Genomic DNA, 14,930 nt, shown 5'->3' with positions numbered 1-14,930 from the left:
TGAGTGGAGAATGGCAGAAGGATTATCTTGATGTTACAATGATTGCACTGCTTAAGAAAAAGCAAGCAAAGAAGAACAGCGAGCGCAGAACCATTGGCATTATTTTCCACAGTGTAAAGATTATTGCACGCATACTGCCTGCAAAACGCAGAATACTTATTATTATTATTATTATTATTATTATTATTATTATTATTATTATTATTATTATTATTATTACATTTCCCGTTTATACACATAGTATCAGTATTACAAGTGCCCAGCAAAATCATTACAAGAAGACAGTTATAAAAATGCGACAATCATTTTCGACATAAGTGTACATCATCAGCTCCTATGAACGTTTCGTGCTCGAACTCTGATATCATTACATTCTATTCACTCAGCTTGATCCTTCATTTAATAACTTAAAATCCTATAACTTAAAGCTCATGTAATATTGTACTCGTTTAGATATATACCAATTAATAAAAACAGCATCATTCTCAAAACAAGTTCCAATCTCTACCAGGAAATCATACATGAAGTCGGTCCAGTTGCCTTCAACACTAATGCAAGAGTTCAATTGCTGAAGTCTCCTGGACTACTGTCATTAGTAATCCTTGGGGTAGATTCTAAAATTACAGAGCAAAAAATTTTGGATGAACTTAAAGCTGATGGCATATTTGCTAGCAATGCATCTCGGATTAAAAATGCGACTGGCGCTACATACATGGTTCAATTGCTTACTTACGATAGGACTCTAATCGATTACTTACTTCAAAATAGAGTATATATCTATAGCTATTATTCTAAAATTGAACCGTCTCGCATACCACCGCCTCTCTATTTGTGTTGCGGAAAATTGTCTTATCTACGACTAGCATCCAAAAAGTATACACTTCAGTCAGTATGTTCTCCTTGTAAAGGCCCGCATAAAATCACGAACTACATCAATTAATCGGCCTTCTGTCTGAAACCCCTGCAATTGCAATAATTCAACTTACTCCTACCAATGTAAAACTAAACCTAAACCTCTACCTGACAAACCTGAGACGGTTGTACACTCCGCATAAAAAAATTACGACAACTAACACCGTGGAGTTAGGCCAGCCAATATACACCTTCTTATCCCATAATCGTGTCAGGTGAAGAGACTCCCTCTCTCTCCTTCTTTCTCTCCTATACTAAAATTACCTACCAACATGAGCGCAATTCTTATTTCAAAGTACACATGTATTTCTTTCGATAAAATGAAATAACAAAACCGAGACGAAACAAGATTCATAATTTGCTGTAGGGAGAAACTGAAACACACACGATGAAAAATTTAAACCAATGGATGTCTAATACACAGAGATTCAGAAATGAGGCAGAGACAGAGAAGAGGAGAAGAAAAAAGAAAAGGGACAACATATTAAACTGTGGAATACAAACATAGTACGATATAAACCTAATATTATAAAGCTCCGTTTCTAGAAATCCAACAGTAATATAGAAATAACGATTGTTTTTACATATTTTTAGAACTATTTGAATATATAGAGCATGCTTTAAACATTCGTTATGTACCTTTCATAATGGATAACATACTCAATTTCAAGTAGAACTGTAGATCTCCGAAACACATCTAGGATAATGTCAAAAGTTTAACACACATGCTTTGTTTCAGCGTGGTTCGATTGCAAATTCGGTAGTGTTTATTGGATGTACTCTTCCAAAATAGATTCTAATAAACCCAGTAGATACCATTGGTCGTATCCTCCATTTGAGATTACTAATGCAAACTGAACGAAAAAGCAAAAAAGAAAAAAACAGACGAAAACAAAAGAGAAAGAAAAAAGAGAAAATGGAAGAGTTCTATTTTACTGCTACATTTCTTTCAAAAACAATACCCTATATTAAAAGTCCAAAGTGTATAGTAATGAAAAGTTACAAATATTGGAAAGGAAAAGTTTATGTTTCTCATAGATGTAGCATATTTCAAACGTCAACGTGAAAAATCACATTCAATTATAGGATGGAAACAAATTTTGCGTCAAAAGAGTATAAATAAAATTTTGTTTTCAAATAACCAAAGAGATTACCATTTTCTAGTCTTTTCCGAAAATTTATATATTCCAAACATCCAGCATTGATTTAATCTCTTTCGTATAAACGTAATTTGCACAGATAAAATGAACACGCTAGAGGTCAAACCGATCATCGTGTCAGTCGGATTATGTTGGTTATGTTATAGACCACCACTGGGTCGAGGATTCAAATTCGTTGTGACCCGGGAATTCGACTGAGACTCGGTAACCCAGAGGATAAAAGAGAGATTTTACTTATTCCCTTGCATTTAAACAGTATTTCTGTCAGAGATGACCAGAACTGGAGAAGTTATTTCCAGAGCACGAAAAGAACGACGCCGAAGTCAACAGTTAATTAGATTTTCTAGACCAGGTATTTCGGGTTCTTGCTCCGTTTTAACTCCGGAACATGAAGCGCATGTGTGAGAGAGACGAGGGGAGGGGAAGAAGTGCAAAGACAGGATATGGATACGTCAAGAAGGAGAGAAAGGGTGACGAATTAGAATATGAAACATACTTATCATTACAGTGTATGATATAGAACACACACTGTTTTGGCAGTGATGGCTTGCATGTTCTCCATCAGAAGATAAATCTCTGCAGCCATTATTTTATTTGAAAAAATCATACTACCTGATGGGGAATCGAACCGAGATTTTCCATTTTGAACTCTGGCACGTTACCACTAACATTCACTAACACTAACATTCAAACTACATTCAAACTAACTAATACTTGTCATGTAGTTCAAACTAAGGAAGGGAAAAATATATCGAAGTTTTCACGTTTAATGAGCAGTTCAGCACAGGTGCAGACAATTCGTTTTAAAACTATGATGTATCTACTATGGCTTGCAAAGTTTCCTTGATCTCGGTGGAGCCGTTCCTGAGATATCATGACAAATGTCATCTTTAATTAATCGACTGTATCTCAGAAACTAAAGCTTTTTCGACAAATTCCTACATTAGTTTTGCAAAGTGCCCTATTAGTCTGCAAAGTTTCATCAAAATCGGTTGTTGTGGCCCAGTCACCTTATGTATGTGTCACAGGCCCTTTATAATATAAGACAATTATTACAAAACTTAATTATTTTTTAACATTATTATTTTTACGAAATATTCCAAATATCACTAAATGACAAACCTTTCTCTCTATTCAACTTACTATCACGTAATTTTATTTCCATTGATTCTTTTAATAACGTTTTATATTTATATGTAGATATGAATATAACGGATGCGTTTAAAAATTGTTCTTCTAGTGGATGTTGCAGTAATGATAGCTTTTCTGGTTGATTGAATCGTATACATTTTATATGTTTTTTATATTTTGTTTATTATTATTATTATATGTCCTGTTTGCCCAATATATATTAAGCTACTTTCAGATAGAATTGAATAAACACCGGGGATGTTTAATCATTCTTGATCTTTCACAGAACGTAGTATTTGTGTATTCAGCACATAGGACAGAAAGGAAGGGTTAATATTAATTGATAATTGGAATGTATTATTACTGAAATAATAAAAAATAGAACAATAATAGTAGTAATAATTAAGAAAACGTTTATATTATAAATTTATAGAAATCGTGAATTATAACAACATTCAAAAATTACAAAAATGAGTTTACTTCATATCGTTCTCTCCGTGAGAATTATGTGGAATATATTGTCATTATGGTATTTGTATTTCGGAAAGAGACAAAATATCTACTCATCAAATAGTTTCCTGTGTTAGAAAGCTGTCCAAAATCTACGGAAAGATTTGTTACTGAAGAATAAGAGACAAAGACATTGAAATACTGACAAAATGAAACAAGATATGGTTACACGCGTTTAATAATGCTGGAAAGAACGCAATGCTCAGAATGAAGAACAAGAAATATTTGGGTTTCCTTTCTATGCAGAAGGAAAAAATATTTTCGTGTAATATGAGGTGCAGTAAACATGAAGACAACAGCAAAGGAAGATAGAAAGAGGTAAGACTGGAAAGGCAAGTTACAGTTAAAATGGAAGAAACCGAATGTAGAATTTAGAGTGTAAATGAAGCTGATGGTAGACCTTTTTTCGTCTGACCAGAGGTGATTATGAGATAATGAACAAACCTACCATATCAACGTTCGTAATTTCTTTATCAAAATTGTCTGCCACCTGCTTTATAGAAATCGAAATATAAGAAAAAGCGAAGTACAGAATATTTCCAACGAGACGTGGATGGGTCTTCACGGATTTCCTTATGCCACAAGAGAATTTCAGACCTTCATTCCAAATATGTACAATAGACTATGAATGCTTAAGTGTTATTTTAAGTAGGAATACTGTTTTAAATGTACTTACAAAATTCAATAAAACCCAATTTTGCTCAATAAAACCTAATTTTACCAATAAAACCCACTGATCTGGGCTTTTTATACTTATTTTTATTTAATTTTTTTTTATAAAAGACCTTTTCCACAACACTGGTTTCAATAGATGTTAAGGTTATAATACCGTTTTCAGCAATTCGAACATAACATAAAGATTAAAATGCCGCTTTTAGAATCACAAGAACCTAAGTATAAAGTATATAATAATCACTAATCATGTTCAAACTTTTATTTCAAACATTTTACATGTTTCTCTGGAGTTATGGAACAGGCAATGTCTATTTCAGTTTTTAATATATTTAGATTTTCTTCGTGTTTGCTAACCTCAATGGTTAACGTGGAACCTTTTCTACGAGACACACACTGTTCGAATAATCATTAATAGTGTTTAATTTCTTTTGTACTTTTCTTCCTTGGAACCCTAACTTAACATAATAAATAAAAACACAAACCAAATAACTATCTTCTTATAGCTCTGTTCACTCGTAATTACCTTAAGAATATACATATAACATTATCAGTTGATGGCAGCAATCATAGCAGCGTTTTTCTTAAACACAGAATCAACATAATATACATAATAGTTCAAATGCCTAATGATTTAAACATTACATAGATGGTTGACCACAAAACTAATCGAATTTACTACATGGATTTAATAATATTTTTAAAAGTAAATCAGAATTACACACTCAAGCTTCAAACGTCAAATTACACATTTAGTTGCAGTAGACAAATCGTCTAAAAAGGCTAAAAACAGAACTGGTATCGTACATCGATTTGGAAGTGAATTTAATATGCTGAATTTTGAATTGGCTTATAATACGACAGTATACAACGTGACTAAAAGTGTGGCTAAAATCAATGGGATACGGACAAAATCTCGCGGCCGAAACATCGCCGCCCAAAATCTCGCCGGCCAAAACCTCGCGGGACAAAATCTCGCCGGGCCAAAACCTCGCCGTCCAAAACCTCGTGGGACAAAATCTCGCTGGGCCAAAACCTCGCGTTGTCAAAACCTCGCCGGGCCAAAACCTCGCCACCCAAAACATCGCATGCCCAAAACCTCGCCGCGAATGAAACCTTTCTTTAATTCTTTAATTCTTTAATAATAATAATAATAATAATAATAATAATAAGAAGAAGAAGAAGAAGAAGAAGAAGAAGAGGAAGAAGATACAAAACATCGTGTGCGTGGGCTTTCTCGGGTTATTCCCGTTTCCTCCCACTTTCTTTATTCGATCATTTCCTTCATCCTGGTCATCTCCGTCTCCTTTAACCTACAGGACATAATCAAGGGACGTCGTAAAAACTCATATATTATTTCATACTTTCATAAATATTATTAGATTTTTGTTAACATTTTAAGTTTTTGGATGTTCCAAAGTTCACGAAACTAACCCCGTTAGTTGTCATTACTTTCCTTATGCAGACTTTCTTTCCCTATAACCAGTTTAAAAACATCCTGTCGCCCTACGTTCACATTGAAATCCTCTAATACAGAAATAGAATTTTCATATGGTATCGCGGGACTTGGTCAAATACCCGTGATACTTCTTCTGAAACAGCATCTTTTATACCGTCATCCTTATCATCTGTTGGAACATTTACATTTTGATCAGGCGAGATTTTGGGTATGGCGATATTTTGTCCCGCGAGGTTTTGGCCCCGCGAGATTTAATCCCGCGACGTTTTCGGCGGCGAGGTTTTGGCCAGGCGAGGTTTCGGCCCGGCGAGATTTTGGGCCGCGAGGTTTTGGGAGGCGAGGTTTTGGCCAGGCGAGGTTTTGGTCCACGAGGTTGTCGCCGCGAGGTTCTGACCGCGAGTTTTTGTACCCAAACCAAAATCAATTGAGAAATTATTATATTACAATTAAATTAATCTGCTCGTGTTAAATTGTACCTAGGTGCATTTTGAGTACAGTGTTGTGCTGATCAGAAACAAAATACGGCTTAAATGTATGTGGTTCTTCAAACAACAAAACGAAACTTCTTGTTATTTCAAGATGTTTTACATTATTTATTTCATTACAATGATATTTTTAAATTCTGGTAGCTGCTTTCTAAAATTCATTTATTTTTAACTTATTTTCAATTGATTTTCCTACTTTATTCGAATGAAGACGTAATAATGGGTAATGCTTTATGCATGTCTGGAAGTTATGGATTCGACTTTCACTTGCACACATAAACTTGATTTGAACAATGTATTGTACGATCGTAATGATATTGAAATCTATATAAATATTAATTATCCGAATTGAAACAATGTAATTGCAATTTCTTATATTGAAATGTGTTGACATTCATTTAACAATTGCATTGAATTAACAGAAGAATCATGTTTCCCTTAATAAACATAGTGTTCTGATATAGAAGAAAAGCATCGGAATATTTTCCCGTTGCAACTGTTCACTTAACATGGACTACGTATTTCAAGTGTTTTGAGTGATGGTAAGAGAAGACCTGAAGATTGGAACGTACTTGAGATTCCGATAGACTTCTCTAATGGACGTGATGTGGATTCAGAGGAGACATTTCTCGCCTCTCAAGATAAGGCGATGAATGCCCCGTAAATGTATGAACCGCCTTCTTTACTTACAACTCCGTGCACTGACTTAGCGAGGCATATTTCTTCACTTACTACAAGTACTAGATACTACTACATCCCTGACGATTTTCAACCACTTCAAACTGTTAACTCTGTCTACTGAATGTAATGGAAGCAAATGTAATTTATATTACGGTTGTTCTTAAGGCAAAGCAAGTCTTTGATATTTATTTCGTGAATATTTGAAGTAATCGTAATGTTTATATAAAAATACCAAGGAATTATATTTTATATTTTATTATATATTTTATTTTTAAAGGCATTGTTAAAATTATTTTATTTTATTTTATTACTTTTTTGATTTGAATAACACATTCTACAAACAAGTTTGTATTCTATATAAGTGCAAATAAGCCTTTTTTCACATGAAATGTTATCATTTATTATCAGTAAAAGAAATTAAATAAAATATTTCAGTTTAACTTCCTACGATTACGCTCTTTAGGCTAAGGGAGACGATAATTAATGCAAGTGAATAATGATGAAAAATTAGTGGAATGAGAAAATGGAGAAACGGGAGTACCCCAAGAAAACTCAATGACGTGATATTGTCCACCACAAACTTACTTGGCTGGGGATTGAACCACAGACTCCATGCACCAGAAATGTCAGTGATAGAAAATAATTACTCAATCATCATATGCATTATTAATTATAAGTCATTTTCATCCTCACTAAGTTGCATTTCCAGTCTACAAACATCAGGAAGATATACAAGTATATATATATATATATATATATATATATATATATATATATATATATATATATATATATATATAGCAGGGGCGGATCCAGGGGGGGGCGATCGGGGCGATCGTCCCCCCCAGAAGAGGAAACTTTTTTATTTTATATATAAATAAAATATATAGTTTATTTTTTGACGCTCTTAAAAGTAGCTCTAAGTAGCAATATTACAACCCACCGCCCCCCCCAGAAGTCCGTCCTGGATCCGCCCCTGATATATATATATATATATAGAGAGAGAGAGAGAGATAAATATATATATAGCGATATGGAATGGAATTACCATATGTTTGTTCAAGGTCAATGCATGATTAATTATGTTTGTTATTTTCAAAAATAAATAACTTTATGTATAAAAAATATCCTCATTAGAAACAACTTACTGAACAGTTTAGAAAATATGACTTAAGTGAATGGGAACAAATTCACATAAATCCCGAAATGTTAGTGTTAAACCTGTTTCTATCTCAAAATGAAATTAATATATCCTGAAGTTTGTGTATTTAATTAAACAAAGGCAAAACAATATTAAAATTGAGTGTTCTACAGAACTAATCATGTTTATTAATAATATACTATACACGCAATGTGTTTGAATACTTCCATCACATACATTGCTATATTACAAGGTAGGTACACAAAGTATGAGTTGTTTCCTCCATCTGCTGCAGTTTCCTTCTTGTAGTGGTTGTTTCTGTCATTTTTAATTTAATCCCCCTCTAATTTGCATATCGTTGGATTAATTGCATCCCATTACCAGAATTGTTTAAAAAGTGTTTTCTGAAAGCAGTTCCAAGTGCAGTTTGAGTTGGAAAATGTTTGCCTACCGATTCATGTTTCACTTTTAAGAGAAACATATATTGGTAAAGGAAGGAATAAATCATAGAATACAAGGCGAAGTCGTCAGGTTTAGCAGAAATCGATTTGAGATTCTTAGCATTTAAAACATATATCAAAATTTGCGAATTGATATGATGGTAAATTATTGCATTGGGGAATAACATAGATATTTCAAGATTGCCAGTGTTGATGCACTACAGGAAATAATCGCTCACTAAAAATTTGAATGATATACCACCCATTGATTGTTACATTGATATAGAATCTGACTAAATAGGTCACTTTTTGTTCAAGAGAATATCGTACGGAAACTTTTTATTTAAAACTACCTAATGAAACAAAGGAAGAGTATTCTCTCTGTTTAGATTTTCTTTTAGTTTCTGAAGTGAGGAATAAGAGTATGGTTTATATATGTTGTGAAAAGAGACTTAAATGACTATTTGTTAGTTCAAAGTTTGTTATGAGGCGTCTATTGACATTTATCATTCAGGGAGAATTCTTTAATTCAGTTGTTGAAAGCATAATCTAGACTATACTTTAACAGATTCAAATAGCTTGTCTTTCGGTACCATGAGAATATATTATAAGCTTTCAGATGTATTTAACATTTTGTGTTAAATTTTACATTACATGGTTCTCAACCAGTGCTGAATTCAGACGTTTTCACCCGGGGGGGATGCGAACTCCTCGGGGGGTTGTTTTTCTGTATTTTTGCAAGAAAGCAGCATATTTAACAATTCCATTCACATGCACATCTTAGCTAATATTGAGACTAAGTGCTGATAAATATTAAATGCGAGATTATAATTTAAAAAAGAAAACAATCGTTTAATTTTATCTAAAACATTAAATAAAGACTGGCACAAATATTTTAGACGAAACTTTAACTACTATTTACAGAAGCTATTTTAGTTATTTTTCCTATATTCAGTAGTTACTGTTTTTACTAATGTAGAAGCTTTTAAAAAGATTTAAATCAACTCAAATATTTTTGTCCTAAAACATACATAGGACTATCTTAACAAAAAGTAATCATTCTGTCTCACACTTCTAATTCTAAATCAAGTTTATTAGCCTTGGTTTCTTTACTGCATACACATCAATAGTTTAGTTTACGAAATCTTCAGTAGGGTTACTGCCGTGTCGTGGAAAATCAGCGCTTGGGGCGAGAGTATACGACGGCACCCTCGTACATATGAGTGAGGTCGACAGACCAGCTGCGAAACGTGAGAAAATTTTAAAAAGTAAACCCTGATTTTCCTTGATTTTGAGCACTTTTTATTACCTTTTTCCTTTCATTTTATATATGTGCACATGTGTTTCATTCCACTCTGTTTTCTTTCCTTCTTTTCTTTTCTTTTCCCCTCCCGAATCGTGAGCCCCTTACTTCGGTGCCCGGGGCCGTCGCCGCGCTTGCCCCTCCTTCGTCACCTTGAATAGCAATCTTTCACTTATATGCTACTATTATATTTAATAATTCTATATAAATCTCTAACCCAGGAGGGATAACTGTTCCTCCCTGATCCGTCTAAATGACGCCCTCTAATCTCACCCTTTAACTGACTTATTTTTAGTTAAAGAAAGGTGTGTTTATAATTAAATGGGCACATGGGGGGATATTAAAATTAACAAAAAATTGGCTACTTACCAATGAATCCTCCCTTGAATTTTTAAAAAAAGATTTTGACTTTTCTGAACTCTCAGCTGATTCTGTCCTCAGTGGCAAGGTAAAAAGGATTAAAACGGAAAGCAGATAAAAGAAGTAAAACCAGGAATACATACCACTATATAAAAGTAACGTACAAAAAAGATTCTAAGATGAACAGAGCAGAGTGAAAAAAGAATGAACTGAATAAAAAAAGAACGTGGTGTCTATGTTAGGCCACTATTGCCAGATCCAAAGTATGCATCAAAGGTAGGTACCCAAGTTCGATCAATTTTGCCAGTATCAAGGTTTAATGCAGGTTTGTACTTATGAATAAAGAACGATTAGAATAAAGATAAAAATAAAGATGAATAAAAATAAATAAAGATAAAAAACAACGGGAAATTAAAGAATCGTTCTTTATTCATAAAAACAAACCTGCATTGAACCTTGATACTGGCAACATTGATCGAACTTGGATACCTACCTTTGATGCATACTTTGGATCTGGCAATAGTGGCCTAACATAGACACCACGTTCTTTTTTATTCAGTTCATTCTTTTTTTCACTCTGCTCTGTTCATCTCAGGATCCTTTTTGTTCTTTACTTTTATATAGTGGTATGTATTCCTGGTTTTACTCCTTTGATCTCCTTTCCGTTTAAATCCTTTTTACCTTGCCACTGAGGAAGGAACCAGCTGACAGTTCCGAAACGTAAAAATCTTTAAATTTTTCAAGGGATGATTCATTGGTAAGTAGCCAATTTTTGGTTAATTTTAAAGGTGTGTTTACCTTAGCAATCGTAAAACACATTTACGTCTGTTACTTCCGATGCGAGAAATGGGATTTAGGCGCTGTATTTCAAATAATTCAAGAACTGAAGTCTGCTGACATCAGAGATCATATGGAATGATCGAAAGATCTTTTCTATCTCAATCTGTGCTAGTGCTACCTACTAATATATAATATAGGGCGAGAGTATAGTATCTATTAAAATACAAACCTTTCTTCAACAGTTGACAATTTCATGTTATGCCTAACTCGGTCATAGCGTTAAGAAATACAGGTTATATTGACTATTTTGATATTCTATCTTAGATGTTGCATGTTTAATATTTATATAGAATGGGTCTGCGTCATTTATATGTATATTGAGAGATCGGATTTCGTCTGCACGTGCACGGAAAGAAAAACAAATAATTGGGTGAAGTAATTTCTACATATTGTAACTGAAATTTTGGGAGTTTCTCCGGGGGGGGAATACATTTTCTTCGGGGGGAGATTCCCTCCGGGCTACCCCCTGAATTCATCCCTGGTCTCAACGTGAGATAAATTTTTTGTAGTTGCGTCATAAATTTGATTGTTCAGTTCATACATATCAAAACTTCAATTGACACTTGTCGTCCTTAAATTCACGAACACTCTTTCTATCAATAATGCCATCTAGTGAATTCTGGTAACGATCATGCGTTAACTGGCGATGGATATAAATGCATTCTTTATCTTGTAAAGGCATACTATTTATCATTTCTTATTGCTACTTAGAAAAAAAAACATAAGAGTCAAAAGCAATTATTCATATACAGAACTACAGAGTAAAATATTTTGTATGTAAATTTACAAAATAATAATAATAATAATAATAATAATAATAATAATAATAATAATAATAATAATAATAATAATAATAATAATAATAATAATAATAATGGCAATCTGTTTCCCAAGCCTCTATGTAAATTAATATACATTTCTAAATATGAAAAGAAACAAAATACGTCTTTTATTATAAAGAATTTTACACTTGAATGTGTATATTTTACTGTATCATGTAAAAGTACATCGTGAAATAAAAAAAAATTACTGTGAAACGTATTTTGTTTCACAATTTGAAGAGTGTTAATCGATTTACACAGAGGCTTGACAAACAGATTGCCAACACGTCTCTTTGTAATTGTACATACATACATGAGAGGGAATAGACACTATGTATGTAAATTTATAAAATTATTTATTAACTATAAATAATTTGTGTCGCTATTACTATACACTCCATTGAAACCGATAAAATATATCCTGTACACTTTTATCAAATTATGCAATATCTTTTGGGAGTATAATATAATACTTTCCGTAATTATTGTTTTCGAGAGAACATTTCCATAAAATTTGAATACACATTTGCCCACAAGCGAACAAATTTCTTTCCATATGTTGACGTATATCCAGAAACTGTCCATATTTTGTCCGTAATTTATACACTTTTAAAACTATGTCATCAATGCTATCTTTATTAATTAAAAAATTAAAATTTGCATACGTAACATGAACTTTCGTACATTAGTGAATACATAAAATTACTCTACTAAGTACAAGTAGTAAAGGGGGAGCACGGTGGCTTAGTAGTAGAGTGCTTCCCTCCGGTGCGTGAAATGTTTAGGTCCATCCACGCCCAAATAAGTTTCTGGTGGACAACATTCTATCAGTTGGTTTTCTCAGGTATTCCCGTTTCCTGATACATTCTCATTAAACCAAATCTTCATCATTCATTTGCTTTAGTCATCGCCTGTCTTAGTCTAAAATGGATAATAGTAGGACTTTAAACTGGAATATTTCATTTCATTTCATTTACAAGTAGCAAACGCAACACATAGAATAATAATAATATCCATATTTCCTTGCACAAATGATCACGTTTCTTTACTCCATGTTGAATTGGAACTTATTTGGTGGGATAATGAATTCCAGCATGCAATGCAAGAAATAAAGGCATCAAATCTAGGATGCATCAGCCACTTTAATAGGCACCTCTTTTTAACCATTGAGTCCTATATAGCAAGGTAGAGATTTGTTGACAAGAAATGGGCACTTGCTAGAAGCTCATGTGGTTCGGATACCACGTTAAGTTGTAGGTCCTAGTCTCATATAGCCTCAGCATAGAACGGGACAATACACTCCAAATCAAGCACATGACTAAGAAGAATCACTAATTGGATTCCATATGCAGGCATGCGTGTAAGACTTTAGAGATAATGCTGGGTGACAAGTTGTTTCTAGTTTTCTTATTTCTTTCTAAAACAATTTTGTACTCTTTTCCAGAAGTCTCGATGAGGCAAAGAGTGTATATTCAATTGAGTAATAAATAGTTGATCCAATCCCATTAATTATTGCTCTGCAGACCAGAGTTAGTTGCTGCTTCTGTTTTTGTACATATTCTCCTCATCAATTTGTTTTTTTCTAATTTCTTTAAATCAGAATTATAAATGAAAACAAACTTAAAACAAACCAGTATCTCAGTTGAAATAAACAGTATACACATGTATCATATACAAATTGCCAAACGTTCAATGAGAACTTACACTTTCCTAAGAGGTTCTTTCTTGAAACATCAACAGTGCATTTTTACATCATATAAGTACCGAAGTATCAGGCAACTTTCTTACAGTTATAAAACTATGCACAAATAACTCGATATTTTCAGCAATAAACGCTGCACTTTTCAATTTATTCTACATTTTGTTTCACTAAAGAAAGAAAACCACTTGTATGAAACGTTCGTTATATCACTATCTTCTTGTGAATAACGTTACGAAATAATATTTTGACATAGGTTGAATTGCTAATTTACACAAAGCATAATTGTAATTTCTTCCGTACTTCTATGATTTTGTAAAATAAAGAAAGAATTAAAACTAAGTATTTTCCTGGTAAACCTCCTTCAACTTGTAGATGGAATTTTTAGTTAATTGATGCAGATTTAGTTTTGTATAAGTTATGACATCAAAATTATAAATATGTCCGGAAATTAAGTTGTGTAAAAGTAAAGCTGTGTTATTCATTTAATCAATACACTTCATAATTGATATTTCAAATAACAGTTTATTAATTTTTCATCTGTTGTTTTCAAATAACAGTTTATTAATATTTCATCTGTTGTTTTCGTTTATTTTATCAGGATTAAGACTTTAATTTTTTGTTCGCATTAAAAAATATATCTCTCAATTAATGAATTCGTTCTGTGTAGTTTCTAAACATCATTGATCTTGAGTTTAGACTCATAAATATGTCGTGACTTGCCTAAAAGTGCCTGTTCATTTTTCTAGGATCTTTTCAATGATGAAAAAGATTCATTTTTTTTTTTTTTTTGCTTTACTAAAATTCTCAGGTGACAGAATGGGATAAGCACTCTATAGAATCTTCTAACATTTTCCTATCTCAATTTTTGTGTTATGCGGGGAGTACGGTGGCTAGGTGGTAGAGTGCTTACTTCCGGTGCGTGAGGTCTGTAGTTCACTCCTCGACCAAATAAGTTCGTGATGGATAACATCGAGTCAATAGATTTTGTAGGATTACCTTTGTTTAGTTCCACGTTCTCACTCCATTGATTCTTCCCTCATCATTCACTTTTCTTAATCAGAGTCTTCCTTCGCCTAAAAGGCGAAATCCTGGGAAGTTCATTTCATTTTAATGTGTCGTCCTTTTACCTTCGGCCATTATGATTTATACCGATTCGATGTTTCATCTGAATGTATACAAGAAGTCATAACATTACATATGTTTACGTGCTCTCGATTACATATACTGAAGAAGACGTGTTCCCAAGAACGATAAATGGAAGAGGCGATTTCCACACATTGCTGCAAAAGAGCAACTTCTTCATTACAGAATAA

The sequence above is a fragment of the Thermobia domestica genome, chromosome 2 (genome assembly GCF_964235325.1).
Source record: "Thermobia domestica chromosome 2, izTheDome1.hap1.1, whole genome shotgun sequence".
NCBI lineage: Eukaryota > Metazoa > Arthropoda > Insecta > Zygentoma > Lepismatidae > Thermobia > Thermobia domestica.
The sequence above is the reverse complement of the archived record's forward strand: the minus strand, read 5'-3'. Positions refer to the sequence as shown.